This window comes from Somniosus microcephalus, chromosome 18 (assembly GCF_052327205.1).
Source record: "Somniosus microcephalus isolate GS21.2 chromosome 18, FLI_Smic_1.0, whole genome shotgun sequence".
Classification (NCBI taxonomy): domain Eukaryota; kingdom Metazoa; phylum Chordata; class Chondrichthyes; order Squaliformes; family Somniosidae; genus Somniosus; species Somniosus microcephalus.
In genome coordinates, this window is record NC_141004.1 from 50,496,110 (window position 1) to 50,519,208 (window position 23,099).

At 49.8% G+C, this 23,099-nt stretch overlaps 1 protein-coding gene across 3 annotated transcripts in view; it reads left to right on the forward strand.

Moving 5' to 3' along the window:
• The window catches only part of LOC147105266 (synaptotagmin-B), a 1,410,822-nt gene that overhangs the window by 1,061,708 nt on the left and 326,015 nt on the right, over nucleotides 1-23,099 (forward strand). The window lies entirely within an intron of this gene.

Consider the following 23,099-nt stretch of genomic DNA (forward strand, 5'->3'; position numbering starts at 1 on the left):
AGAATGCGAATCAAACCACAATGTACACCTGGCCCAACACCCCACCCTCGATGAAGAATGTCTTTACGACCACGTCCACATCCAAAGGCAAAAAATATCGATCTTTGCTAAAGCCCTGAAGGACGTCGCTTTTAACCGGGTCCATACCCAGACTCCAAGAGGACCCCCCTCGACCACCAGAGATCAGCGGGGTACATATCAGGAACTCTACAAAGACCACCACCACACCAACCGAGACCGGAGAGGATCCCCATGCAAAACAATATTATCAGACCTGCACCACTCCTGTCCCACAGGGGAATAGGACCGCTACCAGCCAGACAGGGGGAGAGATGCACAGGACGTACGCAATACCTCAGACAGAAACAATCCATTAAGAGACAATAAGCAGATGTGCAGCAGCATCTACTTCCGCCTTATGGATCAAGGACTAATTAATAGAAAGAACTGTAACCAAATTGTATTAACTTTTGTAGACAACTGGGGTGATCTTTTTTTTCCCCACACTTAGACACGACAAACACGTACCACTCTTTAACCTATCATAGAAAAAGATAAAACTTAACATGAAATCCTTATATATTTCGACCTGGAATATCCAAGGTCTACGCTCTTCACTGCGAGAAGTGAAGAGTAGGACCCCAGAGTTCATAGAGGAAACTAAAGATCTAGATATTATCATTTTACAGGAAACTTGGTGTAAAGGAAAAGGACACACCGGCTGTCCCCAAGGGTACACTGAGCTAGTGGTCCCCTCCAATAAATTACCAAGTGTAACCCAAGGCAGAGACTCCGGAGGCATACTGATCTGGTTTAAAACAGAACTTAAGAATTACATCAAATTTATAAAAAAGGGCGAAAACCATATGTGGCTCAAACTTGAGAGGGAGATTATCTCAAACACCCAAGATGTTTACATTTGCGCACTTTATATCCCTCCAATCGATTCCCCATACTACAAAGAGGACACCTTCTCCAACATGGAGGGGGAAATTATCCAATACCAGGCCCAGGGGAACGTGTTGATCTGTGGGGACCTCAATTCAAGAACGGGCGAAGAACCAGACTTCACCAATAATCAGGGAAACAATTACGTATTCGGGAATAACCACTTTGACATCCCTTCCCTTCCATACAGGCATAACTGCGACAAGCAGTCAAATACCAACGGTAAACAGCTACTACAGCTCTGTCGAAACCTGGGTCTGTACATTGTCAATGGTAGGTTCATAGGAGACCTCCTAGGAAGATCGACCTACTGCTCACCTCTTGGCTGCAGCACAGTAGACTATATGATTACAGACTTGGACCCATCCTCTTTCAGAGCATTCACAGTCAAACCACAAACAACACTGTCAGATCACAGTCAAATTACTATGTTTCTCAAAAAGACAGAAACAAACAACATAGAAACACAACCCAGTAAACTGTACAACACCAAAAAATCATACAGATGGGCCAAAAACGACACGGAAAAATACCAGAAAACAATTAGCAATGCATCAACTCAAGCTCTCTTAGACACCTTTCTGGATAACATATACACTCACAATAAAGAAGGCGTAAACCGGGCAGTTAGTAAACTAAACAATATTTTTGATAATTTGGCAACAAATGCAAACTTGAAAGCTCGCAAGAACAAACCCAAAACAAAAAACTATGAAAAATGGTTTGACCATGATTGCCATAACAAGAGGAAAAAACTTAGAAAACTATCAAACCAAAAACACAGACATCCAGAAAACGAGGAATTACGCCTTACTTATTGTCAGACGCTAACACAATACAGAAACACACTCGGGACCAAAAAAGAGCAATTTATTAAGAATACACTCAGCTCCATGGAGGAATCCATTGAGTCGAATTGTTTCTGGGACAACTTGAAAACACTACACAAAAAACAACACGACGATTTGTCCATTCAAAATGGGGACACATGGGTAAACCACTTTGAAAAATTATACCAGAAAAACACACTAGGACCAGAGCAACACCAAATACGCAAAAAACTTGAAAAGCTTGAAATGGCCATAAAAGATAACCAAAACCCGCTAGACGCCATAATAACAGAAAAAGAACTTCTTGAAAAACTCAAGGACCTGCGACCAGGAAAAGCTTGCGGGACAGACAGCATACTAAACGAGATGATTAAACACGCAGACGACAAACTGAAACTGGCTATCCTAAAACTCTTCAACTTGGTTCTGAGTGTCGGTTATTTCCCTGACATCTGGAACAAAGGACTCATAACACCCATATACAAAAGTGGGGACAAAATCGACCCAAACAACTATCGAGGCATCTGTGTAAACAGTAACCTGGGGAAGGTATTCTGTAGCATCATAAACAAAAGACTTATAAACTTCCTTGAAGAGCACAATGTCTTGAGTAAAAGCCAAATTGGATTCCTGCCAAACTATAGAACATCCGATCATATCTTCACCCTACAGACCCTAATTGACAAACACGTTCACCATAACAAAAGCAAAATCTACGCATGCTTTGTAGATTTCCAGAAGGCTTTCGACTCCATCTGGCATGACGGTTTATTCCTGAAACTTATCGAAAGCGGGGTAGGAGGTAAAACATATGATGTAATTAAATCAATGTATACAAACAATAAATGTGCAGTTAAAATTGGAGACAAACAAACAAAATACTTCCCACAGGGGCGGGGGGTGACGCAGGGCTCGCCAATCTCACCGACACTCTTTAATATTTACATTAATGGATTGGCAAAACTACTTGAACAATCTACAGCACCCGGCCTCACCCTATATGAATCCAAGGTTAAATTCCTCCTCTATGCCGACGACCTGGTTCTGCTGTCACCAACTAAGGAGGGTCTACAGCAGAACCTGGACCTGCTGGAGTCGTACTGCCAGACTTGGGCCCTGACAATAAATCCCCAAAAAAACAAAGTCCTTGTGTTCCAGCAAAGATCCAAACAACATGGACCCACAATAAATTTCACAGTAGGAACAACCAAAATTGAACAAACCACTCACTACACATACTTGGGCTTAAAAATCAGTTCTACGGGAAACTTCAAACTGGCTGTGAATGAACTGAAAGAGAAAGCAAGAAGGGCTTTCTATGCCATCAAAAAATCAATCCAAATAGAAATCCCAATTAGCATTTGGCTCAAAATTTTCAAATCAGTAATTGAACCAATTGCACTCTATGGCAGTGAGGTCTGGGGACCACTAACACAACAAGATTTTGCAAAATGGGACAAACACCCAATTGAGATCCTACATGCGGAATTCTGTAAAAGTATCCTCCGGACTCAAAGGAAAACAGTAAACAACGCATGCAGGGCGGAACTAGGCCAATACCCATTAATAATCACTATCCAAAAAAGAGCCACCAAATTTTGGAATCACCTACAAATGAGCAACCCCCAATGCTATCACTACGACGCCCTGAAATGCCAAGAGCTGACCATAAAGAAGAATACCCTCAGTCAACTAGTCCTGGGACTCAATAAAGTAACTAATAACAATACTAACAATAACCAGCCCCAGGACAGTGACAGGGTAACACAAAGAATTCGACCCAACACAATCGTCGCTAAGCAAAAGGAAAAATATCTGTCATATTGGGCAGAAACAACAAAAACCCAAAGCAAACTCAATTGCTACTTGGCCCTAAACAGACAATACAACATAGCTGATTACCTGACCATGGTAAAGGATAACAAACTGAGAAGAACCTTGACAAGGTACAGACTTAGCGAACATAGCCTAGCGATCGAAAAAGGCAGACACAGGCAGACCAGGCTGCCAAGAGAAGACAGGATATGCTCTCACTGCAGTCAGGGAGTAGTTGAGACAGAGATGCACTTCCTCACAGCCTGTGGAAAATATCAGGGCATCAGAGAGAATTTCTATCAAAAATTCTCACAAATATGCCCTGAATTCAGAAATCTGACTGACAACCAAAAACTCCCATTCCTACTGGGGGAGGAGAGAAGCTGTGTAACACTGGCGGCACACTATGTTACAGCTTGCCATGAACAGAGGGACAACCAGTAAACTAAGACAAGAGTATATATAAACAAGGCGAAAATATATTTATAAACTCAGGGATATACCTGTTTATACACTGTATGAATGGAACCGCGTTTATGTGTTCGGCCATAAATGTGTTTTGATGCTTTGGCAACATAAGATGTACCTTATCATGCCAATAAAGCGATTTGTATTGTATTGTATTGTACTGCAGTGCGTGTTCAACATGTGCACCAGCCTGTGTTGACCCGGTGCTCCAGTGTGTGTTGACTCTCTGCTCCAGTGTGTGTTGATCATGTGCTCCAGCATATTTTCATGCTGTGCTCCAGTGTGTGTTGACCCTGTGCTCCAGTGCGTGTTGACCATGTGCTCCAGCCTGTGTTCACCCTGTGCTCCAGTGTGTGTGGACCATGTGCTCCAGTGTGTGTTGACCCTGTGCTCCAGTGTGTTTTGTCTCTGGGCTCCAGTGTGTGTTGACCCTGTTCTCCAGATTGTGTTGACCCTGAGCTCCAGTGTGTGTTGACTCTGTTCTCCAGTGTGCGTTGAAGCCGTGCTCCAGTGTGAGTTGACCATGTGCTCCAGTGTGTGTTGAACATGTGCTCCAGCCTGTGTTGATCCTGTGTTCCAGTGTGTGTTGCCTCTGTGCTCCAGTGTGTGTTGAAGCCGTGCTCCAGTGTGAGTTGACGATGTGCTCCAGCGTGTGTTGAACATGAGCTCCAGTGTGTGTTCACCCTGTGCTCCAGTGGGTGTGGACCCGGTGCTCCAGTGTGTATTAACCCTTTGCTCCACTGTGTGTAGACATTGTGCTCCAGTGTGTGTTGACCCAGTGCCCCAGTTTTTGTTGAACCTGTGCTGTAGTGTGTGTTAACCCTGTGCTCCAGTGTGTGTTGACCCTGTGTTCCAGTGTGTGTTGACTCTGTGCTCCAGTGTGTGTTGCCTCTGTGATCCAGTGTGTGTTGTGCCTGTGTTCCTCTGTATGTTGACCATCTTCTCCATTCTGTGTTCCAAAGTGTGGTGACCCAGAATTCCAGCGTGTTTGACCATGTACTCCAAGGTGTGTTGACACTGTGCTCCAGTGTGTGTTGACCCTGTGCTCCAGTGTGTGCTCACCCTGTGCTCCAGTGTGTGGTGACTCTGTGCTCCAGGGTTTGTTGATCCTGTGGTGCAATATTTGTTGAAATGTGCTCCAGTGTGCGTTGCATCCATGCTGCTGTGTGTGTTGACCCTGTGTTCCAGTGTGTGTCGACCATTCTTTCCAGTGTGTGCTGACCCTGTGCTCCAGTGTGTGTCGACCATTTGTTCCAGTGTGCTCCAGGTCAAGTTGAACCTGTGCTCCAGCTGTGTTAACCCTGAGTTCCAGTGTGTTGACCCTGTGCTGCAGTGTGTCTTGACCCTGTGCTGCAGTGTGCGTTGACCCTGTGCTCCAGTGTGTGTTGACTCTGCTCCAGTGTGTTGACCTTTTGCTCCAGTGTGTTTTGTCTCTGTGCTCCAGTGTGTGTTGTCTCTGAGCTCCAGTGTGTGTTAACCATGTACTCCAGTGTGTGTTGACCATGTGCTCCAGTGTGTATTGAAACTGTGCACCAGTGTGTGTTGATCATGTGCTCCAGCGTATGTTCACCCTCTGCTCCAGTGTGTGTTGTCTCTGTGCTCCAGTGTGTGCTGACCCTGTGCTCCAGTGTATGTTGACCCTGTGCTCCAGTGTGTGTTGACTCTGCTCCAGTGTGTGCTGACCCTGTGCTCCAGTCTCTGTTCACTCTGCGCTGCAGTGGGTGTTGACTCTGTGCTCCAGTGTGTGTTGCCTCTGTGTTCCACTGTGTGTTGTCTCTGTGCTCCAGTGTGTGTTGACTCTTTTCTCCAGTGTGTGCTGACCCTGTGCTCCAGTATGTGTTGACCCTGTGCTTCAGTGTGTGTTGATTCTGTGCTCCAGTGTGTGTTCCTCTGTGCTGCAGTGTGTTGATGCAGTGCTGCAGTGTGTGTTGACCCTGTGCTCCTGTGTGTGTTGAATATGTGCTCCAGATTGTATTGATGCTTTGCTCCACTGTGTGTAGACCTTGTGTTGAATCTGTGCTCCAGTGTGTGTTGACCCAGTGCTCCAGTTTTTGTTGATCCTGTGCTGTAGTGTGTGTTAACCCTGTGCTCCAGTGTGTGTTCACCCTGTGCTCCAGTGTGTGTTGACCCTGTGCTCCAGTGTATGTTGACCCTTTGCTCCAGTGTGTGTTGACCCTGTTCTCCAGTGTGTGTTGCCCCTGTGCTCCAGTGTGTGTTGACCATGTGCTCCATTGTGTGTTGACTCTGCTCCAGTGTGTTCTGACCCTGTGCTCCAGTGTGTTTTTTCTCTGTGCTCTAGTGTGTGTTGTCTCTGTGCGCCAGTGTGTGTTGATCTGTTCTCCAGCCTGGGTTGACCCTGTGCTCCAGTGTGTGTTGACTCTGTGCTCCAGTGTGTGTTAAATCTGTACACCAGTGCGTTTTCAACATGTGCTCCAGCCTGTGATGACCTGGTGCTCCACTGTGTGTTGACTCTGTGCGCCAGTGTTTGTTGATCATGTGCTGCAGCATATTTTCATGCTGTGCTCCAGTGTGTTTTGATCATGTGCTCCAGCATATTTTCATGCTGTGCTCCAGCCTGTGTTGACCCTGTGCTCCAGTGCGTGTTGACCTTGTGCTCCAGTGTGTGTTGACCCTGTGCTAAAGTGTGTGTTGACCCTGTGCTACAGTGTGTTTTGACTCTGTGCTCCAGTGTGTGTTGACCATGTGCTCCAGTGTGTGTTGCTTCTGTGCTCCAGTGTGTGTTAACTCTGTGCTCCTGTGCGTGTTGAACATGTGCTCCAGCCTGTGTTCACCCTGTGCTCCAGTGTGTGTTGACCATGTGCTGCAGTGTGTGTTGACCCTGTGCTCCTGTGTGTGTTGACCCTGTGCTCCTGTGTGTGTTGACCCTGTGCTCCAGTGCATGCTGAAACTGTGCTCCAGCCTCTGTTCACTCTGTGCTCCAGTGTGTGTTGACCCTGTGCTCCAGAGTGTGTTGACTCTGCTCCAGTGCATGCTGACCCTGTGCTCCAGTCTCTGTTCACTCTGTACTCCAGTGTGTGTTGACCCTGTGCTCCAGTGTGTTGTGTCTCTGTGCTCCAGTGTGTGTTGAACATGTGCTCCAGCCTGTGTTAATCCTGTGCTCCAGTGTGTGTTGACCCTGTGCTCCAGAGTGTGTTGACTCTGCTCCAGTGCATGCTGACCCTGTGCTCCAGTCTCTGTTCACTCTGTGCTCCAGTGTGTGTTGACCCTGTGCTCCAGTGTGTTGTGTCTCTGTGCTCCAGTGTGTGTTGAACATGTGCTCCAGCCTGTGTTAATCCTGTGCTCCAGTGTGTGTTGCCTCTGTGCTCCAGTGTGTGTACCTCTGTGCTCCAGTGTGTGTTGACCCTGTGTTCCAGTGGGTGTTGACCCTGTGCTCCAGTGTGTGTTGACCCTGTGTTCCAGTGTGTGTTGACTCTGTGCTCCAGTGTGTTTTGACCATTTGTTCCAACGTGTGTTGACCCTGTGCTCCAGTATGTGTTGGCCCTGTGCCCCAGTGTGTGTTGCCTCTGTGCTCCAGTGTGGCTTGCCTCTGTGCTCCAGTGTGTGTTGACCCTGTGCTCCAGTGTTTGTCGACCATTTGTTCCAGTGCGTGTTGCATCTGTGCTCCAGTATTTGTTGTCCCTGTGCTCCAGTGTTTGTTGATCCTGTACAGCAGTGTTTGTTAAGCCTGTGCTCCAGTGTGTGTTGACCATAATCTCCAGTGTTGGTTGACTCGGTGCTCCAGTGTGTGGTGACCCTGTGCTCCAGTATGTGTTGTCTCTGTGCTCCAGTGTGTGTTGACCATCTGCTCCATTCTGTGTTGATCCTGTGTTCTAAATTGTGGTGACCCTGTTTTCCAGTGTGTCCTAACCATGTGGTCCAGTGTGCGTTGACCCTGCACTCCAGTGTATGTTAAATCTGCTCGTCTGTGTGTTGAACCTGTGCTCCAGTGTGTGTTGACACTGTGCTCCAGTGCATGTTGTGTCTGTGCTTCAATGTGTGGTGACTCTGTTCTCCAGTGTGTGTTGTCTCTGTGCTCCAGTGTGTGTTGACCATGTGCTCCAGTTTGGGTTGACCCTGTGCTCCAGTGTGTGTTGACCATGTGCTCCAGTGTGGGTTGCCTCTCTACTCCAGTGTGTGTTGACCCTGTGTTCCAGTGTGTGTTGACCCTGTGCTCCAGTGTTTGTTGTCCCTGTGCTCCAGTGTTTGTTGATCCTGTACAGCAGTGTTTGTTAAGCCTGTGCTCCAGTGTGTGTTGACCATGATCTCCAGTGTCGGTTGACTCGGTGCTCCAGTGTGTGTTGACCCTGTGCTCCAGTATGTGTTGTCTCTGTGCTCCACTGTGTGTTGACCATCTGCTCCATTCTGTGTTGATCCTGTGTTCCAAATTGTGGTGACCCAGTTTTCCAGTGTGTGTTAACCATGTGCTCCAGTGTGTGTTCACCCTGCACTCCAGTGTATGTTAAATCTGCTCGTCTGTGTGTTGAATCTGTGCTCCAGTGTGTGTTGACCCTGTGCTCCAGTGTATGTTGTCTCTGTGCTCCAGTGTGTGGTGACTCTGTTCTCCAGTGTGTGTTGTCTCTGTGATCCAGTGTGTGTTGACCCTGTGTTCCAGTGTGTGTTGACTCTGTGCTCCAGTATGTGTTGGCCCTGTGTTCCAGTGTGTGTTGCCTCTGTGCTCCAGTGTGTGTTGCCTCTGTGCTCCAGTGTGTGTTGACCCTGTGTTCCAGTGTGTGTTGATCCTGTGCTCCAGTGTTTGTTGACCCTGTGTCCCAGTGTGTTTTGACCATTTGTTCCAGCGTGTGTTGAACCTGTGCTCCAGTATGTGTTGGCCCTGTGCCCCAGTGTGTGTTGCCTCTGTGCTCCAGTGTGGGTTGCCTCTGTGCTCCAGTGTGTGTTGACCCTGTGTTCCAGTGTGTGTTGACCTGGTGCTCCAGTGTATGTTAAATCTGCTCATCTGTGTGTTAAACCTGTGCTCCAGTGTGTGTTGACCCTGTGCTCAAGTGTGTGTTGACTCTATGCTCCAGTTTGTGTTGACCCTATGCTCCAGTGTGTGTTGACCCTGTGCTCCACTGTGTGTTGACCCTGTGCTCCAGTGTGTGTTGCCTCTGTGCTCCAGTGTGTGTTGACCCTGTGTTCCAGTGTGTGTTGACCCTGTGCTCCAGTGTATGTTAAATCTGCTCGTCTGTGTGTTGAACCTGTGCTCCAGTGTGTGTTGACCCTGTGCTCCAGTGCATGTTGTCTCTGTGCTCCAGTGTGTGGTGACTCTGTTCTCCAGTGTGTGTTGTCTCTGTGATCCAGTGTGTGTTGACCCTGTGTTCCAGTGTGTGTTGACTCTGTGCTCCAGTATGTGTTGGCCCTGTGTTCCAGTGTGTGTTGCCTCTGTGCTCCAGTGTGTGTTGACCCTGTGTTCCAGTGTGTGTTGACCCTGTGCTCCAGTGTGTGTTGACCCTGTGCTCCAGTGTGTGTTGAACCTGTGTTCGTGTGTGTTGACTCTGTGCTCCAGTGTGTTTTGACCCTGTGCTCCAGTGTGTGTTGCCTCTGTGCTCCAGTGTGTGTTGACCCTGTGTTCCAGTGTGTGTTGACCCTGTGCTCCAGTGCATGTTGTCTCTGTGCTCCAGTGTGTGGTGACTCTGTTCTCCAGTGTGTGTTGTCTCTGTGATCCAGTGTGTGTTGACCCTGTGTTCCAGTGTGTGTTGACTCTGTGCTCCAGTATGTTTTGGCCCTGTGTTCCAGTGTGTGTTGCCTCTGTGCTCCAGTGTGTGTTGACCCTGTGTTCCAGTGTGTGTTGACCCTGTGTTCCAGTGTGTGTTGACCCTGTGCTCCAGTGTGTGTTGAACCTGTGTTCCAGTGTGTGTTGACCCTGTGCTCTAGTGTATGTTGACCATGTGTTCCAGTATGTGTTGACACTGTGCTCCAGTGTGTGTTGACCCTGTGCTCCAGTGCATGTTGACCATGTGCTCCATTCTGTGTTGATCCTCCGTTCCAAATTGTGGTGACCCAGTTTTCCAGTGTGTGTTGACCCTGTGCTCCAGTGTGTGTTGACCCTGTGCTCCAGTGTGTGTTGACGTTGTGCTCCATTGTGTGTTGTCTCTGTGTTCCAGTGTCTGCTTACCCTGTGTTCCAGTGTATGTTGACCATGTGCTCCAGTGTGTGTTGACACTGTGCTGCAGTGTGTGTTGACCCTGTGCTCCAATGCATGTTGACCATGTGCTCCATTCTGTGTTGATCCTCTTTTCCAAATTGTGGTGACCCAGTGTTCCAGTGTGTGTTAACCATATGCTCCAGTGTGTGTTGACCCTGTGTTCCACTGTGTGTTGCCTCTGTGCTCCAGTGTGTGTTGCCTCTGTGCTCCAGTGTGTGTTGACCCTGTGTTCCAGTATGTGTTGACTCTGTGCTCCAGTGTGTTTCGACCATTTGTTCCAGTGTGTGTTGACCCTGTGCTCCAGTATGTGTTGGTCCTGTGCTCCAGTGTGTGTTGCCTCTGTGCTCCAGTGTGGGTTGCCTCTGTGCTCCAATGTGTGTTGACCTTGTGTTCCAGTGTGTGTTGACTCTGTGCTCCAGTGTTTGTTGTCCCTGTGCTCCAGTGTTTGTTGATCCTGTACAGCAGTGTTTGCTAAGCCCGTGCTCCAGTTTGTGTTGACCATGATCTCCAGTGTCGGTTGAATCGGTGCTCCAGTGTGTGTTGACCCTGTGCTCCAGTATGTGTTGTCTCTGTGCTCCAGTGTGTGTTGACCATCTGCTCCATTCTGTGTTGATCCTGTGTTCCAAATTGTGGTGACACAGTTTTCCAGTGTGTGTTAACCATGTGCTCCAGTGTGTGTTGACCCTGCACTCCAGTGTATGTTAAATCTACTCCTCTGTGTGTTGAACCTGTGCTCCAGTGTGTGTTGACCCTGTGCTCCAGTGCATGTTGTCTCTGTGCTCCAGTGTGTGTTGACCCTGTGTTCCAGTGTGTGTTGACCCTGTGTTCCAGTGTGTGTTGACCCTGTGCTCCAGTGTGTGTTGAACCTGTGTTCCAGTGTGTGTTGACTCTGTGCTCCAGTGTGTTTTGACCATTTGTTCCAGTGTGTGTTGACCCTGTGCTCCAGTATGTGTTGACCCTGTGCTCTAGTGTATGTTGACCATGTGTTCCAGTATGTGTTGACACTGTGCTCCAGTGTGTGTTGACCCTGTGCTCCAGTGCATGTTGACCATGTGCTCCATTCTGTGTTGATCCTCCGTTCCAAATTGTGGTGACCCAGTTTTCCAGTGTGTGTTAACCATGTGCTCCAGTGTGTGTTGACCCTGTGCTCCAGTGTGTGTTGACGTTGTGCTCCATTGTGTGTTGTCTCTGTGTTCCAGTGTCTGCTTACCCTGTGTTCCAGTGTATGTTGACCATGTGCTCCAGTGTGTGTTGACACTGTGCTGCAGTGTGTGTTGACCCTGTGCTCCAATGCATGTTGACCATGTGCTCCATTCTGTGTTGATCCTCTTTTCCAAATTGTGGTGACCCAGTGTTCCAGTGTGTGTTAACCATATGCTCCAGTGTGTGTTGACCCTGTGTTCCACTGTGTGTTGCCTCTGTGCTCCAGTGTGTGTTGCCTCTGTGCTCCAGTGTGTGTTGACCCTGTGTTCCAGTATGTGTTGACTCTGTGCTCCAGTGTGTTTCGACCATTTGTTCCAGTGTGTGTTGACCCTGTGCTCCAGTATGTGTTGGTCCTGTGCTCCAGTGTGTGTTGCCTCTGTGCTCCAGTGTGGGTTGCCTCTGTGCTCCAATGTGTGTTGACCTTGTGTTCCAGTGTGTGTTGACTCTGTGCTCCAGTGTTTGTTGTCCCTGTGCTCCAGTGTTTGTTGATCCTGTACAGCAGTGTTTGCTAAGCCCGTGCTCCAGTTTGTGTTGACCATGATCTCCAGTGTCGGTTGAATCGGTGCTCCAGTGTGTGTTGACCCTGTGCTCCAGTATGTGTTGTCTCTGTGCTCCAGTGTGTGTTGACCATCTGCTCCATTCTGTGTTGATCCTGTGTTCCAAATTGTGGTGACACAGTTTTCCAGTGTGTGTTAACCATGTGCTCCAGTGTGTGTTGACCCTGCACTCCAGTGTATGTTAAATCTGCTCGTCTGTGTGTTGAACCTGTGCTCCAGTGTGTGTTGACCCTGTGCTCCAGTGCATGTTGTCTCTGTTCTCCAGTGTGTGTTGTCTCTGCGATCCAGTGTGTTTTGACCCTCTGTTCCAGTGTGTGTTGACTCTGTGCTCCAGCATGTTTTGGCCCTGTGTTCCAGTGTGTGTTGCCTCTGTGCTCCAGTGTGTGTTGCCTCTGTGCTCCAGTGTGTGTTGACCCTGTGTTCCAGTGTGTGTTGATCCTGTGCTCCAGTGTGTTTTGACCCTGTGTTCCAGTGTGTGTTGACTCTGTGCTCCAGTGTGTTTTGACCATTTGTTCCAGCGTGTGTTGACCCTGTGCTCCAGTAAGTGTTGGCCCTGTGCCCCAGTGTGTGTTGCCTCTGTGCTCCAGTGTGGGTTGCCTCTGTGCTCCAGTGTGTGTTGACCCTGTGTTCCAGTGTGTGTTGACCCTGTGCTCCAGTGTATGTTAAATCTGCTCGTCTGTGGGTTGAACCTGTGCTCCAGTGTGTATTGACCCTATGCTCCAGTGCATGTTGTCTCTGTGCTCCAGTGTGTGGTGACTCTGTTCTCCAGTGTGTGTTGACTCTGTGCTCCAGTATGTGTTGGCCCTGTGTTCCAGTGTGTGTTGCCTCTGTGCCCCAGTGTGTGTTGACCCTGTGTTCCAGTGTGTGTTGACCCTGTGTTCCAGTGCGTGTTGACCCTGTGCTCCAGTGTGTGTTGACCCTGTGTTCCAGTGTGTGTTGACTCTGTGCTCCAGTGTGTTTTGACCATTTGTTCCAGTGTGTGTTGACCCTGTGCTCCAGTGTGTGTTGACCCTGTGCTCTAGTGTATGTTGACCATGTGCTCCAGTGTGTGTTGACCCTGTGCTCCAGTGCATGTTGACCATGTGCTCCATTCTGTGTTGATCCTCTGTTCCAGATTGTGGTGACCCAGTGTCTGTTAACCATGTGCTCCAGTGTGTGTTGACCCTGTGCTCCAGTGTGTGTTGACCCTGTGTTCGGGTGTATGTTCACCATGTGCTCCAGTATGTATTGACCCTCTGCTCTAGTGTATGTTGACCATGTGCTCCAGTGCTTGTTGGCCCTGCGCTCCGTGTGTGTTGATCCTGTGCACCATTGTTTGTTGATACTCTGCTGCAGTGTGTGTTAACCCTGTGCTCCTGTGTTTGTTGAGTCCCTGCTACGCTGTGTGTTAACCCTGCGCTCCAGTGTGTGCTGACCCGGTTTTCCTGTGTGGGGTGACCCTGTGCTCCAGTATGTGTAAACCTGTGCTCCAGTGTGTGTTGAATCCGTGCTCCTGTGTGTGTTGACCCTTTGCTCCAGTGTGTGTTGACCATATGCTCCAGTGTGTGTTGCCTCTGTCTTCCAGTGAGTGTTGACCCAGTGCTCCAGTGTGTGTTGACCCTGTGCTCCAGTGAATGTTGACCATGTGCTCCAGTGTGTGTTGACCCTGTGTTCCAGTGTGTTTTGACCCTGTTCTCAAGTGTGTGTTTACCCTGTGCTCCAGTGTGTTTCAACCATTTGTTCCAGTGTGTTTTGAACCTGTGCTCCAGTATGTGTTAGCCCTGTCCTCCAGTGTTTGTTGATCCTGTACAGCAGTGTTTGTTCACCCTGTGCTCCAGTGTGTGTTGACTCTCTGCGCCAGTGCTGGTTGATCCTGTGCTGCAATATGTGTAGAACCTGTGCTCCAGTGTGTGTTGCGTCCATGCTCCAGTGAGTCTTGACATTGTGCACCAGTGTGTGTTGACCCTGTGCTACAGTGTGTGTTTACTCTGCTCCAGTGTGTGCTGACCCTGTGCTCCAGTGGCTGTTGAATCTGTGCTCCGTGTGTTTTGACCCTGTGCTCCAGTGTGGTTTGTCTCTGTGTTCCAGCGTGTGTTGACCCTGTGTTCCAGTGTTTGTTGACCCTTTGCTCCGTGTGTGTTGACCCTGTGCTCCGTGTGTGTTGACCCCATGCTGCAGTGTGTATTAGGTCTGCTCCAGTGTGGCTTGACCCTGTGCTCCAGTTTTTATTGATCCTGTGCTGCAGTGTGTGTTGAGTCCATGCTCCTGTGTGTGGCGACCATTTGTTCCAATGTGTGTTGACCCTGTGCTCCAGTATGTGTTGACCCTGTGCTGCAGTGTATGTTGACCATATACTCCATTCTGTTTTGATCCTGTGTTCAAAAGTGTGGTGACCCAGTATTCCCGTGTGTTTGACCATGTGTCCCAGTGTGTGTTGACCCTGTGCTCTGGTAAGTGTTGACCCTGTGCTCCAGTGTGTGTTGTCTCTGTGCTCCAGTGTGTGTTGACCCTGTGCTCCAGTGTGTTTCGACCATTTGTTCCAGTGTGTGTTGACCCTGTGCTCCAGTATGTGTTAGCCTTGTGCTCTAGTGTTTGTTGATCCTGTACAGCAGTGTTTGTTAAGCCTGTGCTCCAGTTGGTGTTGACTCTGTGCTACAGTGTGTGTTGACTCTGTGCTCCAGTGTGTGTTGACCCTGTGCTCCAGTGTGTGTTGACCCTGTGCTCCAGTGTGTGTTGACTATCTGCGCCAGTGCTTGTTGATCCTGTGCTGCAATATGTGTAGAACCTGTGCTCCAGTGTGTGTTGCTTCCGTGCTCCAGTGTGTCTTGACATTGTGCACCAGTTTGTGTTGACCCTGTGCTACAATGTGTGTTTACTCTGCTCCAGTGTGTGCTGACCCTGTGCTCCAGTGGCTGTTGAATCTGTGCTCCAGTGTGTGTTGACCCTGTGCTCCAGTGTGGTTTGTCTCTGTGTTCCAGCGTGTGTTGACCCTGTGTTCCAGTGTTTGTTGACCCTTTGCTCCGTGTGTGTTGACCCTGTGCTCCGTGTGTGTTGAACCCATGCTGCAGTGTGTATTAGGTCTGCTCCAGTGTGGCTTGACCCTGTGCTCCAGTTTTTGTTGATCCTGTGCTGCAGTGTGTGTTGAATCCATGCTCCTGTGTGTGGCGACCATCTGTTCCAGTGTGTGTTGACCGTGCTCCAGTATGTGTTGACCCTGTGCTGCAGTGTATGTTGACCATATACTCCATTCTGTTTTGATCCTGTGTTCAAAAGTGTGGTGACCCAGTATTCCCGTGTGTTTGACCATGTGTCCCAGTGTGTGTTGAATCTGTGCTCCAATATGTGTTGACCCTGTGCTCCAATGTGTGTTGACTCTGTGCTCCAGTGTTTGTTGATCCTGTGCTCCAGTGTGTGTTCCGTCCATGCTCCTGTGTGTTGACCGTGCATTCCAGTGTATGTCGACCATGTTCCAGTGTGTGTTGCCCCAGTGCTCCAGTGTGCATCGACCATTTGTTCCAGTGTGTGTTCCCCCTGTGCTCCAGTATGTGTTCACCCTGTGCTCCAGTGAATGTTGGACATGTGCTCCAGTGTGTTGCCTCTGTTTTCCAGTGTGTCTTGTCTCTGTGATCCAATGTGTGTTGACACTGTGCTCCAGTTTTTGTTGACCATGTGCTCCAGTGTGTGTTGAAACTATGCTCCAGTGTGTGTTGATCATGTTTTCCAAACTGTGGTGACCCAGTGTTCCAGTGTGTGTTAACCGTATGCTCCAGTGTGTGTTGACACTGCGCTCCAGTGTATGTTAAATCTGCTCATCTGTGTGTTGACCCTGTGCTCCAGTGTGTGTAGACCCTGTGCTCCAGTGCGTGTTGACCTGTGCTCCAGTGTGTGTTGACCCTGTGCTCCTGTGTGTGTTGACCATGTGCTCCAGTGGGTGTTGACCCTGTGCTCCAGTGTCTGTTGACCCTGTGCTCCAGTGTGTGTTGACCCTGCGTTCAGGTGTGTGTTGACGTTGCGCTCCAGTGTGTGTTGTCTCTGTGTTCCAGTGTCTGTTTACCCTGTGTTCCAGTGTATGTTGACCATGTGCTCCAGTGTGTGTTGATCCTGTGCTCCAGTGTATGTTGACCATGTGCTCCAGTATGTGTTGACACTGTGCTCCAGTGTGTGTTGCCTCTGTGCTCCAGTGTGTGTTGCCTCTGTGCTCCAGTGTGTGTTGCCTCTGTGCTCCAGTGTGTGTTGACCCTGTGTTCCAGTGTGTGTTGACCCTGTACTCCAGTGTGTGTTGACCCTGCATTCTGGTGTGTGTTGCCGTTGTGCTCCAGTGTGCATTGACTCTGTGTTCCAGTGTCTGTTTACCCTGTGCTCCAGTGTTTGTTGACCCTGTGCTCCAGTGTTTGTTGACCCTGTGCTCCGTGTGTGTTGACCCTGTGCTCCATTGATTGTTGATACTCTACTTCAGTGTGTGTTAACCTTGTGCTCCAGTGTTTGTTGAGTCCCTGCTGCAGTGTGTGTTAAACCTGTGCTCCAGTGTGTGCTGACCCGTTTTTCCAGTGAGGGGTGACCCTGTGCTCCAGTATGTGTAGACCCTGTGCTCCAGTGTGTGTTGAATCTGTGCTCCTGTGTGTGTTGACTCTGTGCTCCAGTGTGTGATGACCATGTGCTCCAGTGTGTGTTGCCTCTGTGTTCCAGTGTGTGTTGACCAAGTGCTCCAGTGTGTATTGACACTGTGATCCAGTGAATGTTGACCACGTGCTCCAGTGTGTGTTAACCCTGTGCTCCTGTGTATGTTGATACCCTGCTCCTGTGTGTGTTGACCCTGTGTTCCAGTGTGTGTTGACCCTGTGCTCCAGTGTGTTTCGACCATTTGTTCCAGTGTGTGTTGACCCTGTGCTCCAGTATGTGTTAGCCCTGTGCTCCAGTGTTTGTTGATCCTGTACAGCAGTGTTTGTTAAGCCTGTACTCCAGTTAGTGTTGATTTTGTGCTCCAGTGTGTGTTGACCCTGTGCTCCAGTGTGTGTTCACCCTGTGCTCCAGTGTGTGTTGACTCTCTGCGCCAGTGCTTGTTGATCTTGCGCTGCAATATATGTAGAACCTGTGCTCCAGTGTGTGTTGCGTCTGTGCTCCAGTGTGTCTTGACATTGTGCACCAGTGTGTGTTGACCCTGTGTTACAGTGTGTGTTTACTCTGCTCCAGTGTGTGCTGACCCTGTGTTCCAGTGGCTGTTGAAGCTGTGCTCCAGTGTGTGTTGACCCTGTGCTCCAGTGTGGTTTGTCTCTGTGTTCCAGCGTGTGTTGACCCTGTGTTCCAGTGTTTGTTGACCCTTTGCTCCGTGTGTGTTGACCTGTGCTCCATGTGTGTTGACACCATGCTGCAGTGTGTATTAGGTCTGCTCCAGTGTGGCTTGACCGTGTGCTCCAGTTTTTGTTGATCCTGTCCTGCAGTGTGTGTTGAATCCATGCTCCTGTGTGTGGCGACCATTTGTTCCAATGTGTGTTGACCCTGTGCTCCAGTGCGTGTTGACCTGTGCTCCAGTATGTGTTGACCCTGTGCTCCTGTGTGTGTTGACCATGTGCTCCAGTGTGTGTTGACCCTGTGCTCCAGTGTCTGTTGACCCTGTGCTCCAGTGTGTGTTGACCCTGCGTTCGGGTGTGTGTTGACGTTGTGCTCCAGTGTGTGTTGTCTCTGTGTTCCAGTGTCCGTTTACCCTGTGTTCCAGTGTCCGTTTACCCTGTGTTCCAGTGTATGTTGACCATGTGCTCCAGTGTGTGTTGATCCTGTGCTCCAGTGTATGTTCACCATGTGCTCCAGTATGTGTTGATACTCTGCTGCATTGTGTGAGTGTTGACCCTGTGCTCCAATGTGTGTTGCCTCTGTGTTCCAGTGGGTGTTGACCCTGTGCTCCAGTGTGTGTTGACCCTGTGATCCAGTGAATGTTGACCATGTGCTCCAGTGTGTATTAACCCTGTACTCCAGCGTGTGTTGAATCCATGCTCCTGTGTGTGTTGACCCTGTGTTCCAGTGTGTGTTGACCCTGTGCTCCACTGTGTGTCGACCATTTGTTCCAGTGTGTGTTGACCCTGTGCTCCACTGTGTGTCGACCATTTGTTCCAGTGTGTGTTGACCCTGTGCTCCACTGTGTGTCGTCCATTTCTTCCAGTGTGCGTTGACCCTGTGCTCCAGTATGTGTTGACCCTGTGCTCCAGTGTGTTGGCTCTGTGCTCCAGTGTGTTTTGACCCTCTGTTCCAGTGTGTGTCGACCATTTGTTCCAGTGTGTGTTGATCCTTTGTTCCAGTGTGTGTTGATCCTGTGCTCCAGTATGGCTTGACCATTTGCTCCAGTGTGTGTTGCCTCTGTGCTCCAGTGTGTGTTGACCATGTTTTGCAGTGTGTGTTGACCCTGTGCTCCAGTGTGTGTCGACCATTTGTTCCAGTGTCTGTTGTCCCTATGCGCCAGTGTTTGTTGATCCTGTACAGCAGTGTTTGTTAAGCCTCTGTTCCAGTGTGTGTTGACTCTGCTCCAGCGTGTGTTGACCCTGTGTTCCAGTGTTTGTTGACCCTTTGCTCCGTGTGTGTTGACCCTGTGCTCTGTGTGTGTTGACCCCGTGCTGCAGTGTGTATTAGCTCTGCTCCGCTGTGCATTGACCCTGTATTCCAGTGTGTGTTGACCCTGTGCTCCAGTTTTTGTTGATCCTGTGCTGCAGTGTGTGTTTAATCCGTGCTCCTCTGTGTGGCGACCATTTGTTCCAGTGTGTGTTGACCCTGTGCTCCAGTGTATGTTAACCATGTGCTCCATTCTGTTTTGATCCTGTGTGCCAAAGTATGGTGACCCCGTATTCCAGTGTGTTTGACCATGTGTCCCAGTTTGTGACCCTGTGCTCCAATGTGAGTTGACTCTGTGCTCCAGTGTTTGTTGATCATGTGCTCCAGTGATTGTTGCGTCCATGGTCCTGTGTGTGTTGCCCCAGTGTTCCAGTGTGTGTCGAACATTTGTTCCAGTATGTGTTCACCCTGTGCTCCAGTGAATGTTGGCCATGTGCTCCAGTGTGTGTTGTCTCTGTGCTCCAGTGTGTGTTGACTCTGTTCTCCAGTGTTTGTTGTACCTGTGCTCCAGACTGTGTTGACCCTGTGCACCAGTGTGTGTTGACCCTGTGCACCAGTGTGTGTTGACCCTGTGCACCAGTGTGTGTTGACCCTGTGCACCAGTGTGTGTTGACCCTGTGCTCCAGTATGTGCTGACCCTGTGCTCCAGTGTGTGTTGACTCTGTGCTCCAGTGTGTGTTGACCCTGGCTCCAGTGTGTGCCACCTCTGTGCTCCAGTGTGTGTTGATGCAGTGCTCCAGTGTGAGTTGTCCATGTGCTCTAGTGTGTGTTCACCCTGTGCTCCAGTGGGTGTTGACCCTGTGCTCCAGAGTGTGTTGACCCTGTGTTCCAATGTGTTGACTCTGTGCTCCAGACTGTGTTGACCCTGTGCTCCAGTGTGTGTTGACCATGTGTGCCAGTGTGTGATGAAACTGATCCAGTGTGTGTTGACCCTGTGCTCCAGTGTGTGTTGACCCTGTGCTCCAGTGTGTGTTGACCCTGTGTTCCAGTGTTTGTTGACCCTTTGCTCCGTGTGTGTTGACCTGTGCTCCGTGTGTGTTGACACCATGCTGCAGTGTGTATTAGGTCTGCTCCAGTGTGGCTTGACCGTGTGCTCCAGTTTTTGTTGATCCTGTCCTGCAGTGTGTGTTGAATCCATGCTCCTGTGTGTGGCGACCATTTGTTCCAATGTGTGGCGACCATTTGTTCCAATGTGTGTTGACCCTGTGCTCCAGTGCGTGTTGACCTGTGCTCCAGTATGTGTTGACCCTGTGCTCCTGTGTGTGTTGACCATGTGCTCCAGTGTGTGTTGACCCTGTGCTCCAGTGTCTGTTGACCCTGTGCTCCAGTGTGTGTTGACCCTGCGTTCGGGTGTGTATTGACGTTGTGCTCCAGTGTGTGTTGTCTCTGTGTTCCAGTGTGCGTTTACCCTGTGTTCCAGTGTATGTTGACCATGTGCTCCAGTGTGTGTTGATCCTGTGCTCCAGTGTATGTTCACCATGTGCTCCAGTATGTGTTGATACTCTGCTGCATTGTGTGAGTGTTGACCCTGTGCTCCAATGTGTGTTGCCTCTGTGTTCCAGTGGGTGTTGACCCTGTGCTCCAGTGTGTGTTGACCCTGTGATCCAGTGAATGTTGACCATGTGCTCCAGTGTGTATTAACCCTGTACTCCAGCGTGTGTTGAATCCATGCTCCTGTGTGTGTTGACCCTGTGCTCCACTGTGTGTCGACCATTTGTTCCAGTGTGTGTTGACCCTGTGCTCCACTGTGTGTCGACCATTTGTTCCAGTGTGTGTTGACCCTGTGCTCCACTGTGTGTCGACCATTTGTTCCAGTGTGCGTTGACCCTGTGCTCCAGTATGTGTTGACCCTGTGCTCCAGTGTGTTGGCTCTGTGCTCCAGTGTGTTTTGACCCTCTGTTCCAGTGTGTGTCGACCATTTGTTCCAGTGTGTGTTGATCCTTTGTTCCAGTGTGTGTTGATCCTGTGCTCCAGTATGGCTAGACCCTTTGCTCCAGTGTGTGTTGCCTCTGTGCTCCAGTGTGTGTTGACCATGTTTTGCAGTGTGTGTTGACCCTGTGCTCCAGTGAGTGTCGACCATTTGTTCCAGTGTCTGTTGTCCCTATGCGCCAGTGTTTGTTGATCCTGTACAGCAGTGTTTGTTAAGCCTCTGTTCCAGTGTGTGTTGACACTGCTCCAGCGTGTGTTGACCCTGTGTTCCAGTGTTTGTTGACCCTTTGCTCCGTGTGTGTTGACCCTGTGCTCTGTGTGTGTTGACCCCATGCTGCAGTGTGTATTAGCTCTGCTCCGCTGTGCATTGACCCTGTATTCCAGTGTGTGTTGACCCTGTGCTCCAGTTTTTGTTGATCCTGTGCTGCAGTGTGTGTTTAATCCGTGCTCCTCTGTGTGGCGACCATTTGTTCCAGTGTGTGTTGACCCTGTGCTCCAGTGTATGTTAACCATGTGCACCATTCTGTTTTGATCCTGTGTGCCAAAGTATGGTGACCCCGTATTCCAGTGTGTTTGACCATGTGTCCCAGTTTGTGACCCTGTGCTCCAATGTGAGTTGACTCTGTGCTCCAGTGTTTGTTGATCATGTGCTCCAGTGATTGTTGCGTCCATGGTCCTGTGTGTGTTGCCCCAGTGTTCCAGTGTGTGTCGACCATTTGTTCCAGTATGTGTTCACCCTGTGCTCCAGTGAATGTTGGCCATGTGCTCCAGTGTGTGTTGTCTCTGTGCTCCAGTGTGTGTTGACTCTGTTCTCCAGTGTTTGTTGTACCTGTGCTCCAGACTGTGTTGACCCTGTGCACCAGTGTGTGTTGACCCTGTGCACCAGTGTGTGTTGACCCTGTGCACCAGTGTGTGTTGACCCTGTGCACCAGTGTGTGTTGACCCTGTGCTCCAGTATGTGCTGACCCTGTGCTCCAGTGTGTGTTGACTCTGTGCTCCAGTGTGTGTTGACCCTGGCTCCAGTGTGTGTCACCTCTGTGCTCCAGTGTGTGTTGACCCTGTGCTCCAGTGTGTGTTGACCCTGGCTCCAGTGTGTGTCACCTCTGTGCTCCAGTGTGTGTTGATGCAGTGCTCCAGTGTGAGTTGACCATGTGCTCTAGTATGTGTTCACCCTGTGCTCCAGTGGGTGTTGACCCTGTGCTCTAGTGTGTGTTGACCCTGTGTTCCAATGTGTTGACTCTGTGCTCCGGACTGTGTTGACCCTGTGCTCCAGTGTGTGTTGACCATGTATGCCAGTGTGTGATGAAACTGATCCAGTGTGTTTTGACCCAGTGCTCCAGTGTGTGTTGACCCTGTGCTCCAGTGTGTGTTGACTCTGCTCCAGTATGTTGATGACCCGGTGCTCCAGAGTTTGTTGACCCTGTGCTCCAATTTGTCTTGACCCTGTGCTCCAGTATGTGTTGACCATCTACTCCAGGGTATGTTGACCCTGAGCTCCAGAGTGTGTTGTCCTTGTGCTCCAGTGTGTGTTTACTCTGTTCTCCAGTGTGTGTTGTCTCTGTGCTTCAGTTTGTGTTGACCATATGCTCCAGTATGTGTTGACCCTGTGCTCCAGTTTTTGTTGCCTCCGTGCTCCAGTGTGTGTTGATGCAGTGCGCCAGTGTGTGTTGACCCTGTGCTCCAGTGTGTGTTGACTCTGTGCTCCAGGTCAAGTTGACCCTGTGCTCCAGCTGTGTTGACTCTGTGTTCCAGTGTGTTGAATCTGTGCTCCAGTTTTTATTGATCCTGTGCTGCAGTGTGTGTTGAATCCGTGCTCCAGTGTGTGTTGACTCTGTGCTCCAGCCTGTGTTGACCCTGTGCTCCAGTGTGTGTTGACCCTGTGCACCAGTGTTTGTTGACCCTGTGCTCCAGTGTGTGTTGACCCTGGCTCCAGTGTGTGTTGCCTCTGTGCTCCAGGGTTTGTTGATCCTGTGCTCCAGTGTTTGTTGCGTCCGTGGTCCTGTGTGTGTTGACCGTGTGTTCCAGTGTGTGTCGACCATTTGTTCCAGTGTGTGTTGCCCCAGTGCTCCAGTATGTGTTCACCCTGTGCTCCAGTGAATGTTGGCCATGTGCTCCAGTGTGTGTTGTCTCTGTGCTCCAGTGTGTGTTGGCTCTGTTCTCCAGTGTATCTTGTCTCTGTGATCCAATGTGTGTTGACACTGTGCTCCAGTTTGTGTTGACCATGTGCTCCAGTGTGTGTTGAAACTGTGCTCCAGTGTGTTGATCATGTGCTCCAGCGTATGTTCAACCTGTGCTGCAGTGAGAGTTGTTTCTGTGCTAAAGTGTGTGGTGACCCTTTGCTCCAGTGTGTGTTGACCATGTGCTCCAGTGTGTGTTGAACCTGTGCTCCAGTGTGTCTTGACCCAGTGCTCCAGTGTGTGCTGACCCTGTGCTCCAGTTTGTGTTGACTGTGTTCTCCAGTGTGTGTTGACACTGTGCTCCAGTGTGTGTTGACCCTGTGCTCCAGTGTGTGTTGCCTCGGTGCTCCAATGTGTGTTGATGCAGTGCTCCAGTGTGAGTTGACCACATGCTCTAGTGTGTGTTCACCCTGTGCTCCAGTTGGTGTTGACCCTGTGCTCCAGAGTGTGTTGA